This window comes from Thermobia domestica, chromosome 15, assembly GCF_964235325.1.
Source record: "Thermobia domestica chromosome 15, izTheDome1.hap1.1, whole genome shotgun sequence".
In the NCBI taxonomy this organism is placed as follows: Eukaryota; Metazoa; Arthropoda; class Insecta; order Zygentoma; family Lepismatidae; genus Thermobia; species Thermobia domestica.
In genome coordinates this window covers 113,733,991-113,758,043 of record NC_137468.1, presented here as the reverse complement: position 1 = coordinate 113,758,043, position 24,053 = coordinate 113,733,991, and the positions used below count along the sequence as shown (strand labels likewise).

The window sequence follows — 24,053 nt, the reverse complement described above, 5'->3', positions numbered from 1 at the left end:
GCATAGGATAATGTAGGCTATAAATTCATAAGCAATGACTTGAATTCTCTCCTTGTTAACGAGTAATGTGTAAATTGTTAATAGTTTAGTTTAATAAAATCATGAAATAAAATGTCCCGAGAATTGTTTGAATATGCTTGTGTGTATGTCCAGTAGGAGATATGCCTGGTTTTAACACCAGTTGTGATGCCAATCATGTTTCGTTACTTTTGAAATTTGTAATTGCACCTAGAAAAGCATAGTGCACGGTATTTTCTACATCGAACATGGAAACTTGAAAAATTCGTCATGTGCTTTTAATTCCTGCCTACACCATTTAAAATATTCTTATTGTCAAAAGTGTATAACAATTATCGATGGACAAAAGCTCCCTAATGATCGTAGTACGATATCAACCACTTCAGGGGGCCTCTGAAGATAGATACCCCAACCATTGACACTAATCCTAGGGGTCGATGGGACTGGGCCCCTCTGAACTTTGCTTCGGCGGCTTATTGGAAGCCCCTCTGAACTTTGCTTCGACGGAAATTTGCTTTGGCAAATATGTATGTACCTCCCAAAGTTAGACAGAAATCGGCGCCACTAAGCCTCGCACTGCGAAATCAATGAGACAGTTATAATTTGGTCACTTTCTGATGTTATCTTGAAGTTTCAAATAACACATCAAACTGCAAGCTCGAAGGAAAAAGTAATATTCCTGTGCTGTAATCGATATTGTAAAAGTTTAGTTGTATATAGGCCTATTATGTTTACTGATATGCCATTACGAAATCTTATTTTGAAATCAAAAACTGCCCTCTTTTTTTTAAGGTCTGTGAGACAGTAACCCTAATCATATGTGTATTAAATATTATGACATTGCAATATTTAAGGTGCACATCACATGTATAATTATAATGTAACGAATAATGGAAGTGAATAGTAGTGCTAAAAGTGAATAATTAGTTAGTTGATGATGTAAACATGATGAAAGGAGGAACAATAAAACTCCAGAATATATACTAGGTTTCTATTAACAATAAAACAATGTTTCTCTATATTTTATAGTGTTTGTAATAGAGAAAAACAGCACTGGCATGATTATATGCACACAGTGTATGTAGAAAGACTCAGTTGATAGCAATAGGAAACTACTAGTGAGAAATAAGTAAAAGAAAGAAGGGTTCCTGTGTTACTGAACGCTTTCCTTAGCATGTGTGGCTACTTTCCAAAGTATATGAAGAAAATTGAAAAAAGCAAACACTATTTTGTGGTTATAATAAAACAATTAACGAGCTTTCCTTAAGGTCATTTCAACGACTGCTCTCTACAGTATATAATCGGTGTTGTACTTTGTAATCAGTGAAATAGCAAAAGCCATAAAGTGAAGCAACATTCAAAACGGAAACTAACCGAGAAATGTTTTTACATCGGATTTTTAGTGCCAAGTAAACTGTACAATGGCTTCGATTTGTTCGTTTTGTACAGTGAATATGGTCGTTAAGTGTTAATAAGCCATTGAAATGTATTTGTTAAACTGATCTCTAAAAAATAATTCTTCCGCTATTTAAATTACGCTATAGTTTAAACTGTTTTGGTTTTATAGAACAAGATAATAGGGGCTGGGGGTATAATACTGCCTTCTTCTCTTAATTCTCACACAAAATACAAAATACAACCACAAAAATCATAACGCTTTATTTCATTTGAAACTTTCCAATCGAATTCTCTATCTTAAATAATTTCTTCGTTTCAGCAACATGAAGCCCTCAATTTGTTCGTATCTGTGACCGGAAAGTAATTTTATTGTTTGCAGCAAATATATATTAATACTTTTTACTGTTTCATTTATTGCCTTATAACGATCACGCAGGTACATAAATGTAGGCTATATTATTTTTATAGGACATGTCAGTTATTGTAGTTAGCACACCAACATATGGGCTAAACAAACAGAGGGATTTTAATAATCTATTATTTTGAAAATAATATGCTGAACAAGAATTTAATATTTACTCAAAAATGATTACGGATTCATTGCAGCTTATAAAGTATTTTATGCATGTTTTCTGATAGGTTACTTAAGATATAAGTATATTGATACCCACATATGGAACATTTAAATACATCGTAGTCTTTATTGTTTAAGACATACAATATGAGTACGGTATCATCGTTCAGTCATGCTAGCAACTTTTCATAATGACCTTAGATTTGAAGTACTTCAATGTGTTTATTGTAGTATACCATAGGGATCAATCTCGGACCACTACGTTGTCTTTTGTTTATTATGATCTCGCTAACTATAGAATATTCTGTTCTTTTGCTTGTATTATAATGGAACACTTGAAGGGATATATTAATACCTTTCGTGATTCTCATGCAGCATCAACTTTCATACTAACAAAAAGAATAATTTTTGTCAATTTTAACGAAAATTGTGCAGAAGAATTTATCATCAAACATGTCATTTTGTTCAGGTTGATAAGATCTATTGATTGATATACAGTATATTTCTTGCCTTTGAACATTATTTTCATTATACGCTAATAATAATAAATATATTTATTTAATATACCAAACTTAGTTGTTAAATGAAACTTAACGAATAAAGTATGTACCATATATGGGTATGTATGTATTCATATAAATTGTACGAACAGAGTGTGTATATTTATCTGCCAATACTTGAAAATTACTAAACAAAATTTAAATGAAACCTTCATCGATATTTTCATTGGAATTGTAGACTGCTGTATAGTACCTATCATTATGATTTAACTGTAAAACAGACAACAACATAAAAGGACAGCACAATATGTGAAAATGTTATTAAACTTACATGCATGTCAATTTTGATATACATTAATTTTACTACATTACACATTTCTTTGGAAACGTTAAATAAAAGCGTTAAATCTTGTTGATTGGAAAGTATTGTTTAAAGATTATCTTCTTGCAGAAATTCAATGTAGCAGGATACCCCTAACACTGATCATCGATTAGACCATTTTCGGTGATGCCGGAAGTGATTGCAATACCAAGAAAATTGGAGACAGTGATATTTAGCGATAAGAATCGTTTATTCTGTCTTGGACACAGTAACGTCTGTAGGTGTGTCTAAGAGGAAAAATCCAACATTTTTTGTACTCACAGTATATGATCTACATTTGTTATTCTGGTATACAAAGCAATACCACTCTCACCACTGATCTCCATTCAGAGAAGTATGACTACTAGTATCTCGTTCATTTATGAAGTTGTCATTGCTGTTCTGCAGACTTTGCCTTTCGTCCAGGAGGATAATACACGTCAACATACCGCGACAGCAACTCATACCATCCACCCTCTCCTGCTACGTATTCCAATCTAAGCCCTAGGCGGGATTTGATAATAATCTCTTATTTTTTCTACCTATAGTAAGATTTACAGTAAGTGTGGGACATTGATATCTCAGACAGACATTGAGCGTCTGTACGACCGGCTGCCTAACCGAACATTTGATTCTTTTCTTAAATGTTTTTCAACCAGCATAGTCTACATATTCTGTGCAAGACATTTTAATTCCTGTGTAACAGTAGAACCAATTAACATTATTTACAAGTAGTATGAGCGTCACTATATATATATATATATATATAGAGAGAGAGAGAGAGAGAGTAAATAAATGAATAAATAAACAATGTGTTCCAGCAGAATAAAAACTATCAATTTTTATTCAGAATGAATAACATACTTTTAACCTCAAGCGTGTAATTTCCTTCATCCTGATGTGATCAATGCTTGATATATATGTCTCGTCTTAGGACGAATAAAAATTAACTGTGCACTGTCATCTTGCTAGTGTCATAATAAAAAAAAGTTTGATAAGGATATACTTTAGTACCGTTTAATGTTAAAATATGGCGTAGCTACCGTACAGCATCAATTTTTAGATGATAAAAAGATCAAGATTCAAAAACTGCACATAAGAATTTATACTCATTCATATCATTTTGTTCGACACGATGAAATGTATTAACCTATATATGTTTCATCCTTAGACAGTTGTTCCCCCGTCAAATGCTAATTTTACAATATTATTAAGGTTTAATAGGGAAAAAAGCCCAAAGATGAGGCATAAATCAACGATAGACTTCATTGAGTTGAACAAAATTATATGAGAAAGTGTAATCCACTTGCGCAGGTTTGTAGAAAAACGACAGAAACTATTCTTTTTATAAACCTAAAAGTTGGTACTGTGCGACAACCACGCTAGAAAAAAAAACTTTCTATTTCAAGTGTGCCCCTGCTGGCGTTACTGTTAATGTGTGTTTCTCCGTATTTGAAAGAGGAGTGAAAGTTGCTCCGGCCCAGATCTTTCAATTGTTGGATGCGGAAGCGTTGCCAGAATGAAGTATTTCACAGACTTTGCTGTGCACTGTCTTGTTAGCCATTCTTAGTACCTACTACCTTCATTCGTCAAGACCAAACGACTGAATGACAAATTGGCAAGACAGTCGAGGTCATCCACTTCTTTCCCCTGCAGCAAAGAGAGTGTTTCATCTGTAAGAGGATTGCTGGGAAAGGGCCGAAGTATGTTTCACATATTTTCCGAAGGCACACGTGAAATAGAAAAGCTCTACCACTTAAAATGAAACTGATACTGGAGTATACCCTCATTAAGCTAACACACATTTGCAAATGACAGTATATGGTTTACTTAATGAGATATAGCCCAAAATTAAAACTAACTATAAAAGTTTTAGTTTTTCTTAGCTATATTATTACTCAAAGACAAAGCATATTGCTATCAGTCGATAGATCGCAACAAGTTGAACAAATGACGATTGAAGATAAATTCCCATATGAAGTTTTCGGGAAAAGCAAGAAAAACTAATTTTATGGCGTTAAAAAGTATAGTATTAGTTGCCAATCTGATGCAGTAGATATTTTTTGTCCTGTTAAAATAGATTATTTACTTCATGTCGTGTACATGAAAATTATGCTTTGTTAAGTAGCAGATTGTAAAAAAAAAAAAAAAAAAGCACAATATAAAAATCGGTGGTCATATTCTCCTCAGAAACATGAACAGTTTATGTAGAAATAGAAAACTTGTTAAAACGGTTCGAGACAAGAACACTACGGAAAATATACGGGCCAGTCAAGAACGGAAATGTATGGAGAAAGAGGTACAACGATAAATTAGAAGACATAATCAAGAATCAAAATATAATAAGATACATTAAAAGCCAACGAATTAGATACTTAGGCCACGTGAAGAGAATGAGAGATGGGGCAGTGCCAAGGAAGATGATGAAGGAAAAACTGTACTGCAAACGGAAAGTTGAAAGACCAAAGGGAAGATGGATAGATGATGTGAAGTGTGATGGTGATTTCCAAAAAATAAAAGTAAGAGAGTGAAAGCAGATGGCCCAAGATAAGAAGAAGAGGAGGCTACTTGTACAGGGGGCCAAAGCTCACCCCGAGTTGTAGAGCTGAGGAGTAAGTAAGTAAGTAGCAGATTGTATCTATTGTTTAATATTTTCTAACTGTGACGCTCATACTCCTAATTGTTACGTAATGTTACTTGTAAAATTATTTCTACAACTTTCATCAGTTTTTATTTTTTCTTTAACAGTTAGAATTTATACTTGCAAAATGTCAACCTTTGTTCCTACCTTTAAGTCTTCTAACCTTTCGTAAGTGAAAATTTGGGAGATTTGAACTTCCACAACACGGAATTACAGATAACTTGAATCTAACTCTCTGCAGCGACTTTGTTCCATTTGTGAACTTCAGGGCTACAATACAATGATAAATCATACTAAAATTTATATTAAAATTAAAATCGACAGAATCGTTAAACTAGTGATGATTTCAAACAAAGCATAAATAATGTTTGCCATTTTTCTCTGAATATCATTTAAAAAAAAAAAAAGTTAATTATCCCTTCGTTATCAAGACAATATATTTATGTGGTGTAAGCTATGTAACTAATGAAACTAAGTTTCTGATGTGATAAGAGATACTTACTGTCATTCATTCACCAGATTTTGGAGAACAGACACTGCAGCAATAATGAACTTCTGCTAGTCCAAACAAAATGTTAGAGAAATTTCATACCTTACTTTTTACACTTTTATCTAACACGTTCAACATCACTTAGATGGATTTAGGCATAAACTGTCTACAAACCATGTGAAGTTCAAAACTTATAGCCAGGAAATAATTTACTTCTACTATTATATTTCGAATGTGTTATCGAGTATGTTACAAAAGTTGGTAATGAGGGAGAAACGTGATGTGGGTAACTTTAATCACGTTATATGTGTATCTCTGACAAGTAAAGGTTCTCTCCCAAGAATCGAGGATCCGAAAACTGCGCATATATTTAGATAGAGGAGGGTCACGAAGGAATACTGGTGAAATATGCCGGGCCGACAGCAAAGGATAAATCCAATATGGCCGCCCGACGGTCATACCAATCGACTTTTGCAAGCAACCTCTCATCCACTTCTCATGGACAGATTGACTTAATGTTTTGCAGATTGATATATGTATGAACACTACACATCTATTGGTTTGAAATTTCGCGGACGTTGACGTATTGAACCCAATATGGCCGATCAAAATGTCAATGTGTCAACGACTCGTGTCTGGAAAACGAATTGTACTATGGAAGTACAGTATCACTAGACGTGTACGAAAAGCATTAAACGGTTCAAAATATCGTCAACTGAAAACCAATATGGCCGAACAAAATCCTGAACCAAACAGCTCGTACTACAAAAACGAAATTTGGTGTAAAGGTCCATTACCACTAGTAGGTGAAGAAAATAATACAAATGGATCACAATTTCTACATCGTGTATCCAATATAGCCGCGAAATAAGCATATAAAATATACACTGTAAACAGTCCAGGTGGTTTCACATGAAAATCACCTACAATTCACTGGAATAGATTTTGCAGGTGAAATGCCAGTAAGTTAAAAATGCTGCCAGTGCCTGTGTTATCTGTTTGAAGTGTTACACGCAAACATATACTGTTCATTTGGTAAGGTCTAGAACGCACTAGCTACAAACGTCCTAGAATACGCATCTTAAAGTTTGCAAACTATATCGTATATAACAAAAATCGCCCTTGCCAACACTGGCACCGTGGCTACACAGGTAACATCGTGGTTTACGATCCAAGGATCCTATGTTCGTTTTGTTATATATGAGATGGTTTGCAAACTTTAAAACGCGTATTCTAAGATGTTTGTGTCTAATGCGTCCTAGGCCTTCCCAAATGAACAGTATATGTTTGCGTGTAACACTTCAAACAGATAACACAGGCACTGGCAACATTTTTAACTTACTGGCATTTCACCTGCAAAATCTATTCCAGTGAATTGTAGGTGATTTTCATGTGAAACCACCTGGACTGTTTACAGTGTATATTTTATATGCGTATTTCGCGGCTATATTGGATACACGATGTAGAAATTGTGATCCATTTGTATTATTTTCTTCACCTACTAGTGGTAATGGACCTTTACACCAAATTTCGTTTTTGTAGTACGAGCTGTTTGGTTCAGGATTTTGTTCGGCCATATTGGTTTTCAGTTGACGATATTTTGAACCGTTTAATGCTTTTCGTACACGTCTAGTGATACTGTACTTCCATAGTACAATTCGTTTTCCAGACACGAGTCTTTGACACATTGACATTTTGATCTGCCATATTGGGTTCAATACGTCAACGTCCGCAAAATTTCAAAACAAAAGACGTGTAGTGTTCATACATATATCAATCTGCAAAACATTAAGTGAATCTGTCCATGAGAAGTGAATGAGAGGTTGCTTGCAAAAGTTGATTGGTATGACCTTCGGGCGGCCATATTGGATTTATCCTTTGCTGTCGGCCTGGCATATATATCACCAGTATTCCTTCGTAGCCCTCCTCTATATAAATAAATGCGCAGTTTTCGGATCTCCGATTCTTGGGAGACAACCTTTACTTGTGAGTGATTGAGTGATGTGTTTTGATATAAGTTATACACTTATATTTTATTTGTGTTACACATTGGCACGTTGAAACTATATCACAGAATTGTAAAAATAAATAAAATAAATAAATAAATAAATAAAATAATAAAGGAGACAAATAATAAACATTATGAGCGCAAGGTTTTTAATGTCAGATAAACTTTGTTCTAAATCCATTATGCCCTTTTATTTTTTTTTCCAAAATCTAATTAATAATTAACTGTACTATTTTGAACAACGAAACGAATTAATATTTTTCATTTGAAGTTTGAATTACACTTTGTTTCCTCAAATTCATTAGGTTTGAGCATGAGATGAGTCGGAAAAAAGTTTTCTTCATGAGATTCGAGACGAGACAGGGCTCTTCAAATAGAAACATATACATTTTTCGAGACGAGACATTACTTTCGAGATGGGGCACGATGGCTCAATGGTAGATTTCTCAACTTCAGATAAAAAGCGTTCATGGTTCTATTTTAGACCCTGTGAGTTGGTGAGTTTGGGATGGTCAACAGCCTATCCGTGTGTTCCATCAAGGTTTTCCCGTTTCCTCCAACATGATCATTATACCAATTATTTTATAGTCATACACTTTCACTAATCATGCATCTCCTTGTGCTAAAGGTCAGAACCGTAGAACGTAAAACTATAAATTTCATTTCATTAATTTCACTATACATTTTCAAGAAGAGACAGCCTGGAATTTTGTCTCGTGCCTATCTACTATTTATCTTTAATTTTTTTTAAAGAAAGATCATTTATCGAAAATCCTGCTTTCTTTCGTTTATATATATATATATATATATATATATATATATATATATATATATATATATATATATATATATATATATATATATATAACTAACATAATATCCATTTTCTGAGCGGGAGAATACGTTTCATTTTGGACATGGAGTACTAATGGGGGTTGAATTTGGATTTAACCCTTTTATAATTCCCACTTTTTGAGGTAAATTTTAGACTTCCACTCAAACAGCTATTGCTTTCTTACTGTTTATCGTAGCACCAGGATAGATCATACTTTCCAACAGTAATACTCATTTGTCCGTATTATGCACCACAAATGGGAAAATCGAAAAAAGCATCAGATTTTTCGAATTTCATTTTTCGAAATGTTTGTGTCCCTCTGGCCCACAAGCAGTATATTATATATTCATATACGCAGTATATTATATATTGTATATTGTAAACAAAGGGCGTAAAAGATTGTTGAAATTCTGAATTTAGACTTTCTCTCTATACGCACACACACACACACACACACACACACACACACATATATATATATATATATATATATATATATATATATATATATATATATATATATATATATATATATATATATAAAAATTTACTGCGTCATTACTATTTAGCCTAGAGTCATGGCTCAAACGTTATTTTCTTCAGTTTGACAAACCCTTTTGAACGGAACCACTCACATATCCGTATCATATACCTGAACTGGAAAAATTGGCAAAACCCGGAATTTGTCTGAAAATAATCACCCCCTTGGAACACTTGCGCCCCTCGGGCCTGGCCCCGGTTTAACGTAGGGATTTGAGAAAAAGTTGAGAAATATCCGAAGATACACACAATCGGTATACAAAGTTTCAATCTGATATCCTGAAAACTAAAGGCGTAAATTAAAATAAAAATTGCCTTAACAAAAAGTAAAAAAGTTACGCTCCTTTGACCCCTCTTGATGTCGCCAAGTTGACCATCCGGTTCCAAACCGCATCTGAGGTGTTCTTTGGTCCATCCTTGACTTGAATAATAAAAGAAAACAGCTTAAATACCTGTTATAGAACCTAAATAATCGGTCAAAAATGAAACTACGCCATGGTAACAAAAGTTACCAAATATCCTAAAAGGGTTAAAAGACATCGAAAATGTTACTGTTTGTCTCAGCGACCCCGAAAACTATAGATTCCACACTAATATCGGTCATTTTCGATCATTTTTAAATAGCTCCCCCCTCCCCCTCTGTGTGGCAAATTTGAACGAGATCGGTTCGGTGGTTAAAGAGTTATGAAGTCACAACCATAGTGATTTTCTAAGGAATGAACTAGTTCAAGGGTATTTTCTCCTATTCAAGTATAAATACACCACATTGACTTGACACCTAGTCTTCCGTTTCAGGCGCTGCTATCAGCTGAAGGAATTCCACTCTCTTTCGCTAAGGCTCTCTCGCTTAGCAGCTGCTGAACCCTTATTGGCTCATCTCGTGGGTGTGTCGGGGTGTGAGCTTTAGTTCGCATTTTTGCCACGGCTCAAGACATTTTGGCAGCACAATAGGAAGATTTGAGTACAGCCTAAAACCAGTTGTCTGATTGTCACACCCTTTTCACCTTTGTTATACTAAGCATATATCGAAATTAGAATCTCGGAAACAATTATATTGTGTCAAGCTACTCTTTACCTTTAGTTCATACTGAAAGTTCTAAAAAAAGAAGTATTTGGAAGTTACTAGAAGAATAATCTAATCAAATGGTCACCTATATGCTGAGCATGACCTTATATACGTATTTCTGAAGGAAACGCGTTTGAGGAGATTGAGTTGAAGTATTTTGACATCCTATTATTTTTTAAGAGATGTGTTGGACGCTCACCTGAACATTCCATTTTAATTTTTTACTACATTTTTTTCACCGATGAATACAATTTTGCCCAAACTTTCTCAATGTGATAATTTGAAAGATGATAAATAAAGTTTACTTTTGGTCTTAATTTCATTTAAAAAATTACAAACTTATCACATATCTGGAATCATGCATTAGTAATTATTTTTTCAAATATGTATAACTTTTAGTGACCTTTATACATGATACAATCATTGCTTGCAAATCTACTCTAATATATAACATCTGTACTAACATTTCCTAGTTCATCTGATTTTGCAAGCTATTTGAGTAGATTTGCGTTTCTGTATATTCATGTCACATATAGATTAACATGAAAAATTGCATAAAGTCTAACCAGCGGAAAAGAACAACAATCGTTTCATATATCTCTTTCAATCTGCAAGAAAAACTAAAACCTAGTTTCAACCAAAATCCTGTAAAAAAATCTGTCCACGGGTTTCTTATATATTTACATCTGTCCACGGGTTTCTTATATATTTACATCTTTTTTGTTTGTACACGTATATTAATTCTAATATGCACACCACATTATGGTTCAAAATATAAACTGGATTTCTAATTGACATGGAATAAGATTTCAGCGTTAAAAATAAGTGCAAAACTAGCGTTAAACTATGTGCCACATGTATCATGTTAGAAAGAAATGCATTAACATTTCGTGATAGCGAATTAAAAGTTGTACTTTCTAGGCTCCAATTACTGTAAAAAGAGGGAGTAACTTCGTATGTTAAGAATAAACTAAAGTGCAAGACTATTTGGGATTTCTGAATGCAAACAAATCTAGGATGAATTCTTATTCAAAACAAGTATTGCATTCTGAAAACTAGTATAACTCATCAAAGAATATATATCAAGAATGAGTCTCCTATATTTATTAGAATATACAATGTAGGCTCTCCATTTGTATTGCTAGAGCTTCCTTTCGTGAACCTTGTAAAATTCCCATATCTATGGATAGTCAAGTAGCTGGTTCGATTTTAGATCATTCAAAAATTTCGTACCTTATTTTTCTTTGTACCTTCTTGCTGATATTTTTCATGCTCCTCACGCGGTAACCAGTAGTGTACAAAATTTAACATACTGTACCACTAAATAGAAAATCAGTGAAAATAATGTTATATCTAAAATAATTTGAGGTTTGAATGATTCTACGATTCATTGCAAAAATTGAATCGGCATAATAACATACATGTCACACATTTATTCATACCTATACTAGAAAATAAAAGATTTTTTCATTGACTGAATATCGGTTAATTAGACTCTTTTGTAAACATTGTAAATCCATCACTTTATTTTGACCTTCTTCAAATGAGATCAATCAATTTCTTTAAAAGAGTAAATATTTTGTATGCATATGCTTCCTTACTCATTTTGACTATCACAAATGGAGTTATGATAGAAGAGACATCAGTTGCCCTTCTTCCTTCATGAAATGAGTCTACTAAGTCAAAAACCCCTTTCGGTAGCCTCTCCATTATCGTTTATACGCTGACAAATGCTTCAGTATATACGTTTGCAATTTAGAATTCACTGGTGACACATCCATCCATCCCTCTCCGAACATCTTTGCCGTTTTGCGAAAGCCTTCATGTTCGGTGGGAAAACCAAACACTGAAGAACGACGAAGCTTCTCTTACACACACACACACACACACACACACACACACACACATATATATATATATATATATATATATATATATATATATATATATATATATATATATATATATATATATATATATATATATATATATATATACACTTCATGTTTCCTCTTCGTTTCCTTTTTTTCTTTCTTCAAGAGCACTCTTCGTTTTTTGCGTTTCTGTCTCTTTTTTCAGTTGTACGTATCATGAAGCATACAGAAGCGCTCCTTTTAGTAGTATTAGAAAATGGAACCCTGTTATACTCAATATCACAGTTGCATGGGACGTGACGCAGCTGCTAGCATGAAATTTTGGTTTAACTCAGTACTAGTAGCAAGTTACGAGGTAAATTTGACTTTCTTTTTTTAGTAGAGTTACTCACTCTGCTACAGAAATTGCAGTAGTTTGTGTCCACTGTAATGATTTTTTCCCCTTTTAAAACTAAATAGTCAGAGAAAGTACTACTGTTTACTGGTGCTGTCTGTACTGTACGGTAAATCAACAAATCTGAGTTCAAATAATATTAGTTCATAACTTACTTAATTACAACAGTTTTCAACTAGAAAACATTTTAGATTTTTTGAAACTAAAATAACTAAAAATAACGGAGCACAAGAAAATAATATTTCATGTAACGTTTAAATATCAAAGTTTAAATAAGTGCTACTTTGTCCCTGCGTGTCCTCCTTTCTTGCATGATTTCCCAAATGTTCGATGTCCCGAAAAATTGTTTTACAAAAAGATGTACACTAGTGTGCAAAACTTAAGGACGGAAGTAAGTTTCGCGTGCTTTGTCACTCGCAAGTGGCGTAGATGGTCAAGGATTTAGGATTTAGGATTTAGATTTCTGGGCTTTTGGCATCTATGGTAATTTAGCCCGTCACGTTTTGGGGGAATGACGTCCCTCGGCGAGCACACTATCCGGAGAATGGGAAGGAAGGAAACGGTCTGGGACCTATAAGTTAGGTACTACCCCGGCATTTGCCTAGTATGAATGAGGGAAACCTCATTCAGGATAACTGGTCTGAAAAGGCTGTTTATACTTTTTCGACAGAGTGCCCCACCAGAAATCGAAGCCGGGACTGCTCACACCGAAGAAGACAGCATTAACGACTACCTACGTGGGACCAACGTAGATAGTCCAGTGGTTCTCAACGAAGATCAATAAACGATGAGTATTAAAAATAATAAATCGTGTAGGTTTGAACTTGGGGACAGAAGTAGGGAAAGTACCCCAAACGACATACTAAAAGTCCTCGAAGATCGGCGACAGTGGAGGGGAAGTTTTTTCAAGCTTTTTCCTAAATATCTAAAGAAAATTATGGGGTTTAACAAAACTTTCCAAGAACAGAAATAAACTACATTAAACTTCCTACGACAATGATCTTAAATTTAATCGTAGGATTAATAGTTCAGTACAGGGTTTCTCATCCTTGGAGTCGCGAAAATAAGCAGAAAAGATAAATATAATTAGAATCTAACACCGAGAAATACTTTTAAATATTATTTTGATTTTTGTTCTGCTAGCCATATTTTTATTTTTATACATACTCTTAAGAACAACAAAAAATAGATCTACTAAACATTTTCAATAGATGCAGAGTTGTTTAAAAATCAATTTAAAGGTAAGAGGTACGATATGAAACTAATGAGAACTGTATATTGAAATACCAGAAAAATACAAATGCAACAAAACTCTCATATTGAAGTACAATTAAAATTGAAAAGCTAATGAGATACCTGAGCATGGTGTGATTTCACTAGTGAGGAAATGTCCGATTCAATCTTTGTGACGCATATGCTTACATCATTTAAAATACTCCATAACTTTTTTTAAGAACTCTCCAAGCTTTTAAACCAAAATTAGAAATGACTTTATTTTTTTATATGACCCAAAATAACGGGAGGTATGAAGTTTTAAAATTTTCAAACGTCCTCTATTTCGAAACAGTATGACGGATCGAATTCGATATTTGTAATATGAATGAACTAACCAAATTTGTTTTAATCCTTCGTTTTTGGGGAAGTTGCTGTATCCGCTATATACAATAAATTAATTCTACCATTATAGAAATAGATGGATATTGTGAGATCTAAGCAGTGGGTATATTAAAAACCTCACACAAACTTATTAAAAAACAGAAATTATAAGGGGGTCGCTAGCAAGGGGATGTGATGAAATGGGGGTCGTGATAGGAATTAGTTTAAGAACCACTTGTTTAGAAGGTGTCTTCCCGTTTGGCATATTCCCGTTTCGCCTACAGACCTTCCAGCAACTTCTATCATTATTTCAATCTCATCTTATCTGTAAGTAAAACGGGCATTTCCCTTTTGCCAACACTCACTCGACGAGGGATATTTAGTGTTTGAGGGAATTTACGAATGAGGTGGGAACGCAATATAAGATAATGAAAATATTAATATACTGACTAAATACAGTCATGCCATTTTCAATCAAGTTAAATCTATGGAAATTAATCAGTCTAGGAAATAATAAATTAACCCGTTTAACTTGAATTTTACGGAAAAGAAAATTCCAGAATTAACACTACATAGTACTGTAATTCTTTTATTTCTCAAAATTCTCATGCTAATTAATAAATGGAGCTCCTCCGTGGCGAAGCGGTTAGCGTACGCGCCTTTGGCGTGGGAGACCCGGGTTCGATTCCCGGCGGGAGCTCATGTGGTTCGGATTCCACGTTAATCAGTAGGTCTACGTCTCATATAGCCTCGCTGCTGAAAGGGACGCTAAACTAAAATCAACTCAACTAATTAATAAATGCTGTAGTAAGTTTGGATTCTCTACAGTGTGTCTAAGTTTCCATGCTTAAATTTCTCAACTTAATTTTTTAAACTTTTTTAAGGTTACGATTAAGGTAAATTGAGTGCGTTAGGCCCCATAATATTTTTAAATGTGATTCAGCAACGTTCAAATCCCGTCTTTGTCTACTACCACCATATTCACTTTAAACGTTATGCCTTGACTGAAGACTTATCCCGGCCCATCAACCCTGTAGAACTAATTCCTTTATTATGAGAAATTTGGTATAAAAATTAATAATTTTGCTAAAATAAGTTTAAAGAAATTCAGATTTGGAAGGTAATTAGCTCCCATTCGAGATAGTATTCCATCCTTTACTCCAGAGCTCGTTAAATACTTTCAAAGCAAAACAGCCATATCTCTTCATTCCAAGAAACTCGTACTCAATTTATTCAAACAGGAAGAACGAGGGAGAGAACTGACTCCGTTCACTTCACCTCTGCTACCTTTGGTTCGATGCTCGACCACCACTCTAGATATGAATCAAGCATTCAAAATTGAATTTAATAGCCAGTATTCATGCTATCCAGAGCCTTCTCTCCGGACCTCAAATTTACTCTACTTGCAATATTGCAAGTATTTCTGCATTCAGGCAGAAAAACTACGAAGTTACTTCCACCCACCACTAAGGCTGAAAAATTGCATTAAGAAATTTTCCTAACAGGGCAGTTGGAGGGCATAATGGTTCATATTTAAGAATCATGGTAGTACCGACCAGTTTTGTAAGTTCGGAAAACTGATCTTGAATAGCTAATCACTCGCCCTTTTAAATTGTTCTGTGAGCCCATAGAAAATAGAACGTAGTATATCGGTTTTGAAATGGTGACCTTTGGAACTACTAGTGGCACGGCCCGTACTTAGCTAGAATTACAGTCAATCACTTCAGAGCTGTTTATGACGTTGAAAAATAAAGTTGTTCATAAATCTTTGTAAAATAAATAAATAAATAAATAAATAAATAAATAAAAGAATCCCTCAGACACTAAATATCCCTCGTCGAATGAGCGTAGGCAAAACGGGAATAGGCCAAACGGGAATATCCGTTTGGCCTACATATAAGGTAAGACTGAGATACCGATATATATTGCTGGAAGGCCCGTAGGCGAAACGGGAATAGGCCAAACGGGAATGAACCGTTTAGAAGATGCACGAGAGATTTTTTTAAAGTACACATTAAAAAAAAATGTTGTAAGTAAAGTATTTAGATAACCTTCAGTGTAAAGCGTACACCACGTTAAGGAGTTTGGTTTGTATGGAGTGAAATGTTATCAATTATTATTTAAACCGGAAGGAATGGTAGATTTATTCCGCTTCCGGTTTAGTAGAGAGATTAGAGTGCAGATGGAATATATTCTTAGGACGCTTAATTAATTACAGAAAACCACTTCTTGCTATTTGTTACAGTTTTCACTCTATGACTATCAACATTAAAACTGGAAGTGGTCGCTTTATACCATTCTAGTTTTAATAGGTGGTTAGAGTCTTTCTATTTCAACTGTATCCGTTCTGGCGATGATTTCGATGTGTGTTTTCCTGTATCTCCCTCGAAATAGGAGGGACAAGTTGCTGCGGCCAACATATTCAATTGTTGTATATGGAAGCGTTGCCACAAGGAATTCTTTCACGGATTTCGCTGTGCTCTGTCTTGTTAGCCATCTAAGTAGCCTACTACCTTCACTCGTCAAGATCAAACGACTAAATGACAAATTGGCAACACAGCTGAGGTCATTCACTTCTTTTTCCTAAGCAAAGGTAGTATTTCCTCTATCAGAGGGTTCCTGGGGTGGGGTCGAAGTGTATTTCGCATATTTTCCGGGAGCACGCCTGAGATAGACAAGTTCTAAGAGAGAAGATACTACCTATTCTTAGAAGCTAAATCAATCCCATAAAACTGCTTCTTGCCATCTCTTAGCGTTTTTGCTCTATGTAAACCAGTATTGAAACTGGAAGTCGTAGTAGATTCAACCATTTCCGATTTTAGTAGAGACCTAAGGGTGGAAATGAATTGTAATGTTGGGACACTTAATCGATTGCAGGAATCCATTTCCCTATATGTATTACCGTTTCTGCTCTATAGCGATAAAGATTAAAACAGAAAGTGGTTGCTTTTCTGCCACTTCCCGATTTATTAGGGAGATTCAAGTGAAGATGTAGATGGAGTGAAGACAGAATCCTGGAACGCTTAATCAATTGCAGAAAACTACTTCTCCCATCTGTTACCATTCTCACTCTTCAATGATCAACGTTAAAACCGAAAGTGGTTGATTTGTATCACTTCCGGTTTCAGTACAGAAATTAGAATAGAGATGGAATATATTTTTGGGACGCTTAATTGGTTACAGAAAATCGCTTCAGATATCTATTACAGTTTTTGTTCTAAGGTGATCATGTAAAAATCGGAAGTGGTTGATTTCTGACACGTTCGGTTATAATAGAGGGTTAAGAAAGAAGATTGTACCTATTCGTAGAACGCTAACTTGACTCCAGAAAGCCGCTTGTTGCTGTTATCGTTTTTGCTATATGTAAATCAATATTGAAATGGATTTCTACCACCTCTGATTTTAGTAGAGAGTGGACAGAGATATAATGTGTTTTTAGGACGCTTAACCGATTGTAGAAATCCTCATCTTTCTATCTGTTGCTGTATTTGCACTATAGCCACTGGCGCAAATTTCGGGGTTGATGAGGGGGACATGTCCCCTCCAATCTTGGAACTGATGGGGACTGTCTCCCCAATAATCCGATTTGAAATGTGTTTTTGGGGAGTAATTTGATTATTTTTGTCCGATTGCCACAAAATAACGTGAGATGAAATTGATATCCTCCAGAATAACCCTCAAATCTGCCCGCCTCTCAACGTTGAAGACAACTGCTCTTCTAATCCTCCACAACATTGTTTCTCAATTTCATAAATACGCGTATATTGGACATCGCAGAAAAAAAAAATGATTATAGGAACTGTCTTACCCCCCCCCCCCAATATTTAAGACAGATTTGCTCTGCTGACTATAGCGATCAACACTAAAGCCGGAAATAATTGATTTCTTCCACCTCCGTTTTTAGTATTAGCTCCAGAAAACAACTCGTATCTAACTTTTGAACCTATATATTTTAACAAAATTTGGTGAAGATTGGTCAAGTAGTTCTTCCGAAATTTTGCCTCTAGAAAGAACGAACAAAAGGAGTTTTGGTAAACAAACTTATTAAAAATTCATGCCTCTAGTGTAAGAAGGTAGTAAACAATTTCGTGCACAAACATTAATGTGCTGGCGTGGGGCGCTTTTGTACGAATCACTTGCACGTAACATTCCACATCTTGCTTATTTCTCCTAACACTCCGAGCGTGTGTAGACGTATTCTGTATGTCTGTTGTTCGTGCGTTATACTACTATTAGCCGCTACACAGTATACAACAATATCTGTGCAGGGGGTAGAACAAGAAGTTGAAGATTGTTGTCCTGAAACACCTACTTTCAAGTATCTTGCAGTTGATTGAGATCTGGTGTGGTGATACCTGCAAGAAGCATGAAAAACAATCTTTTTTTCTAAAAGTTTCGTGCTTTCCGTCCTTTCTTGTAACACTTGCTTTTATTAACCCCTTTATCTCACTTGCATCACACTTATTTTTCACAACATCTTCATCACATAATAAACATTTCTCTGCCATTGTTGTATATTGTGTAGCTGCTAATAGCAGTGTATAACACACGAACACGAGACACATAGGTTATATCTGCACACGCTCAGACAGGGACGAACCAAGGCAAAATTTTCACCAGGGCAAAGTGACGTTTTCGCGCCCCTTGTCCTAGCCTATATTTTACATTTTATTATAGTGATTTTAATATTTTAAACCCATTTTTCAAAAAGAGAAATTAACTTAAATACATTATAACGTATATTTAGTACTTAAAAATGGTATCAATTACATTGTGTTTTTTAATATTATTTATGTACCGATATGTATAAACAAAAACAATATCGAACATCATTTATTGAATGGTGGCATGATTGTTATTATATTGTAAATTGTTTTGTTATATCAATAACATCAGGAGTCATTCTACCATATATCCGACTATGTAACAATCTATTCTAATAACGTGAAATATCAATAAATACAATTCACATATGTTCAACGTGATTTACACACAGCAATATAAACCTCCCCTTGTATGTAGGTCCTAGTAGTTGAAGTCCATAGCATTCATAAAACGTATCTCATTAATTTGTACAAAAGCTAAACACTCTTACAAGACTAAAGCTTAATAATAGGTTTTATGAAGTAATAGAAATCTTCTAGCTTTCGTAAGTTTGATTTGTAAATAAACCATTTCAAAGTCAGTTTAGGGAACTTTATGAGAAAGCGTTCATATCTCTTTCTTCCATAAAAACAATACCTTAAAATCTAGAATAATTTACACAAATTGTTTTCCTAATTTTGCAACCTTTGGCCTCAGGCGTGACAATTAATAGTATAACAAAACTTAAGAAAAACTAAATAAAATGTAATTCCACTATTACTGAAAATTAGCATCAAATTAAACAATTTTAAATACATTTGTTTTCAGCACCTCACAACAATTACAATATAACTTTCCGAGCTTTTTTGTCTGCAAAATCTCTGACAATGATATTCTGTCAATGTCTTGAAGAATGCCGAACTCAATTGACATCTCGTGGGTTTTCTCGGGGTTCTCCCGTTTCCTCCCACTTTCTTCATTCCACCATTTCACTCATCTCTCATCTTCACCGTCTCCTTTAGCCTAACCGGCATAACCGTGGGACGTAAAACTTAAAGATTTCATTTCATTTTTTTTCAATTGACATCATGAGAGTCCCACGAGGCGCTCCTGGCACATGTAGATCTCAAAATTTTAAATCAATTTTGAGAAGTTTCTTTCGCCTGAAGCCACGTTAACAGGAAGAGTGAGGGCAATTCTGAGTGCAATTGATACATTAGGGAAATTTTCAGTCAGCTGGTTACTCGTCAAGTATTTTAATTATTCAATGCAGCTTTTAGCCTTTTCCATCTGGTAGTAGACAGAATAAAACCAGTAGTATCTGTTGAAGATGGAAACGATCAATATCACAATGCTCTTCATCTGTTAAAGCCACATGAAGGTCAGCAGATTTCTTCATCAAGGAATCCTTGTCTTCATTTTTGATCTTGTATAAAAACCCAAATAGGTCATGATGGTGGTTTAGTTGAGAAGAACATTCTTTTAATGAGCTTATGACCTGATAAAAATAAAAACTAATTTGAAAGAAATTTTGGGAGCCGCAATGCGCTCATCAGGGGCCTCATATTAAAACTGGCGTTTGGTTTTCCCTGGTCGCATTTGCAACTCACTTGGAAATAGGGGGTCGATTTCGAGAGTCTCTGCAATTTCTCTTGCATTCACTAGTAGCTCTTCAAACCCTCTATCGTCTCGCGTTGCTTCAAAATGGGGAAATTCACAGAGAACATGGCCCGCTATAAACAATATCAACTCCCCCTTCACTCTTTCTTCATGACATGTCTCCATTTGTCCGACACAGCCCCCCTAATATTACGAAACACTCTTGTTCCAAGTGGAATGGAAAAAGATGTAATTGACGCTACTTTTCAAGAATATAAACCAAAAAAGCCAGTAGGAAACGTCATAAAATTTACTTTTTGAGGCTCATTTTGGCGCTTTTGTGACTTTGGCGCCCCGGGCAGTTGCCCGGGTTGCCCGGCCCTTGGTCCGCCCCTATGCTCAGAGCTTTAGGAGAACTAAGCAAGATGTGGAATGCTACACGCAAACAACTTGTGCAAAAACAGCTTGCACACGTGTCTCTACCCACTTCGACACTCTGCCGATGTCCGCACGTTAGTATGTTTATGGACGGATATGTGTATTGCCTTGTAAATTGTTGTATAGGCATGAGCTTTCTTCTGAAGGTTACCTGAACATTCTTAATTATAATACGATTTTTTTTAAAAAAATTATATGCTTTTTATTCTCTGTATCTTCTAAGCCATTGATCCTACAAGAAAATGTATAGGACCATTTTCGTAGGAAATTTAATGTGGTTTAATTTTGTATTTGAAATGATTTTTTTGCAAAACCCTATGGTTTTTGAGATATTAAAAAGAACTTTAAAAACCTAACTTTACAACTGAAACAACTCATTTTGGCTAAACTGGTAGATTTCAAAGCCTGAACTTTATATATACAGGTAGAAAAGCACTTTGAAAATACTGTACACATGACACGATTTAAACAAAATTCCTAGCACATAATGTGTCTGTAAAGACATGCTTATTTTAATTTGAAGGTCCAAGCATACCGGAGAATACAGACAGTAAGCAACTAAGTGACTTCCAGCGTTACAGTATGATAAGGCTGTGAGAGGCAGATGGGCAAACGGAATGCTGCTCATGTGGGTCGTGATATGTTAGAGTGCACACGACGGAAGAAGACAATCTTTACAGCAGATGGTTTTCTACTGTCCTTATGACGCACTAGATAGCACCTGGATTGAAGGATCGTTCAGGCCACTCTAACTAATAAGATGCGGCCGTCAGTCCAATCAGAGCTACAGTGGATTCCAATGTGAGCACATGAACTCTAAATAATCAATTGTTGTTGTAGACAGGTCTACGTTCCTACGTTCTGTTCGTACAATTACCCTAACATCTACTCATTCCAGAAACTATTTTCAGTGATGTCAGGAAAGACTGTAGTGAAGAGGCGAATGAGCGAAGTTTGAATCTAGTGATGAGGGTCGTTTCTGTCTCGCACACAGTGACTGTCATGTACTTAGACGTTGACGTGTAGGTAAGTATAAAGACCGAGCGTACTATTGCAATTGCCATATATTACCCAAACTTTGGTCGCTGGTATGACTAGCAATAAGACATACATTCGGATCGCCTCAAGTCTTCATTCTCGGTGGTAAGACAAGCATATCATATATTCGTGACATCTTCAATCCTTTCCTCCGACCTTATTTTTCAGCATGATAACACGTGTGCTCATACCACTAGGCAACTCAGCGTGCTCTATTTTCTACAGTCCGAACTTAATCCTTATCAAACACGTGTGCAACATCGTGGGACTGAACGTGACCACCAGCCGATGTCCAATGACAACCATAGCTCAGATATGCATGCTGATACAATATCCTAGATAGTCTTTCAGCATCTGTACTGTCGTCTCCTGTCCAAATAGCTGCTTCTGTGGCTGCTTGGAGTTATTACAAGTAATAAAAATGTAAGTATTGAATATTTTTGAACTAGCAAAATAATATGTTTGGGATATCCTACGTGCGCTATGTTGAGATCCGTACTACTTTCTGTATTCCAACTCGAAGCCAGAACCTTGAATTCCTATTTGGTGTTCATAAATGTTTCCATAAGTGTAACTTGATGATCATCTGGAATTATCAATCATTGTCAATCTATCCTAAATGAAGTCTCTCTAACTAGTCTTCACAATGATTTATCCTGAGAAATGTCTTTCCATGTAAATTCGAAGTGCCTTTTAATTTCGTTACATCACTTTTTGTGTGATTTTTTTCCACGTCGCTTCTTGTCTCTAGGTATCCAGTCAAGGATTATTATTATCCACTAATCATCACTTCCTCTTGCAACATATGTTGCTCACTGTTAATTGAATGTCCTTATTTTTCTACGCTTTATTTTGATTTTTGATCTCTCTCTCTCTCTCTTTCTCTCTCTCTCTCTCCATGCCTTGTTATATAGTCTGCAGACGGTTAACGGCTTTGTTACCGTACATCTTTCCGCTCTATGTTGAAACATGTAGAAAACATTCACTAAGTTATTTTCCTCTTCAGGCAAATAGTATTTTCTTTTCATTATTTTTTCAATATGAAACTGTTTCTTTCTAATTTACTCCTGCTTATGTGAGTATGATTATTAATTTCTTCCTTAATGTTACCATTCAGAAAAATCTCCTGCTTTAGGTAGATATTAATTTTTAATTTCTAATTTTAACATTTATAATTTTAACATTTACTCTTGGTTTTCTCAAAAAGTTGGTGAATATCACTTTCCTCTTTTCAATAATAACTTTCAAGTAGGTCTACCTGCTCTTCAAATTAAGTTTCTTTATCACTATATTGCACGCTTTCTAATAATGGTTCCAAATAAAACATCATAAAAGAAACACATGGGTTTAATATGAACCGTTTACATTCGGTTAAAGAAACGAAACACACAGTCAAGTTCGCTGATTAAAAACTGAGAGAAACGTCACCGTGTTGTGCCTTCTGCTTAGAGTGGCTTGTTCCGACATAATTCAATAATATTCAGTGATGAATCAACTTTTCACCTTTACGACCGAGTCAACACACACAATTGTCGTATTTGAGACACGGAAAATACGCATGTGCACTTGGAGCTTTTTTGTGACAGCCCCAAAGTGAACGTGCTTTGCGCCGTTTCCAGAGCAAAGGTTTATGGACCATTCTTCTTTGCTGAGAGCACCATCACCGGCATCGCCTATCTTGATATGCTCCAGAACTTTCTTGTTCCACAGTTAGATTAAAATGACCACGATGGCTGCTTATGGTGGCAACAAGATGGCGTCCCGCCGCACTACCTGATAGATGTAAGGGAATTTCTTGATCAGCGTTTCCCAGGTAAGTGGATAGGTCGTGGTGGACCAATTGCCTGGCCGCTACGGTCTCCAGATTACACGCCACTTGACTTCTTTCTGTGGGGGTTTGTGAAAGATAAGGATGCGGATAAGGATGAACTGAAACATCGCATCACAACAGCCATCGCGGACATTACCCCCGAAATCCTGGCTACTGTTTGGCAGGAAATCGACTTTCGTTGGGATGTGTACAGGATGACTGCAGGTGCACACATTGAGCCATAATGGATTTGTCACACACACAAAAAAAAAAAAAAAAAAAAAAAAAA

The 24,053-nt window shown here is 35.3% G+C and overlaps 1 long non-coding RNA gene across 1 annotated transcript in view; it reads right to left on the bottom strand.

Moving 5' to 3' along the window:
* LOC145671893 (uncharacterized) overlaps positions 1 to 24,053 on the bottom strand; it is a 319,786-nt gene that overhangs the window by 149,510 nt on the left and 146,223 nt on the right. The gene's annotated exons all lie outside the window — the stretch shown is intronic.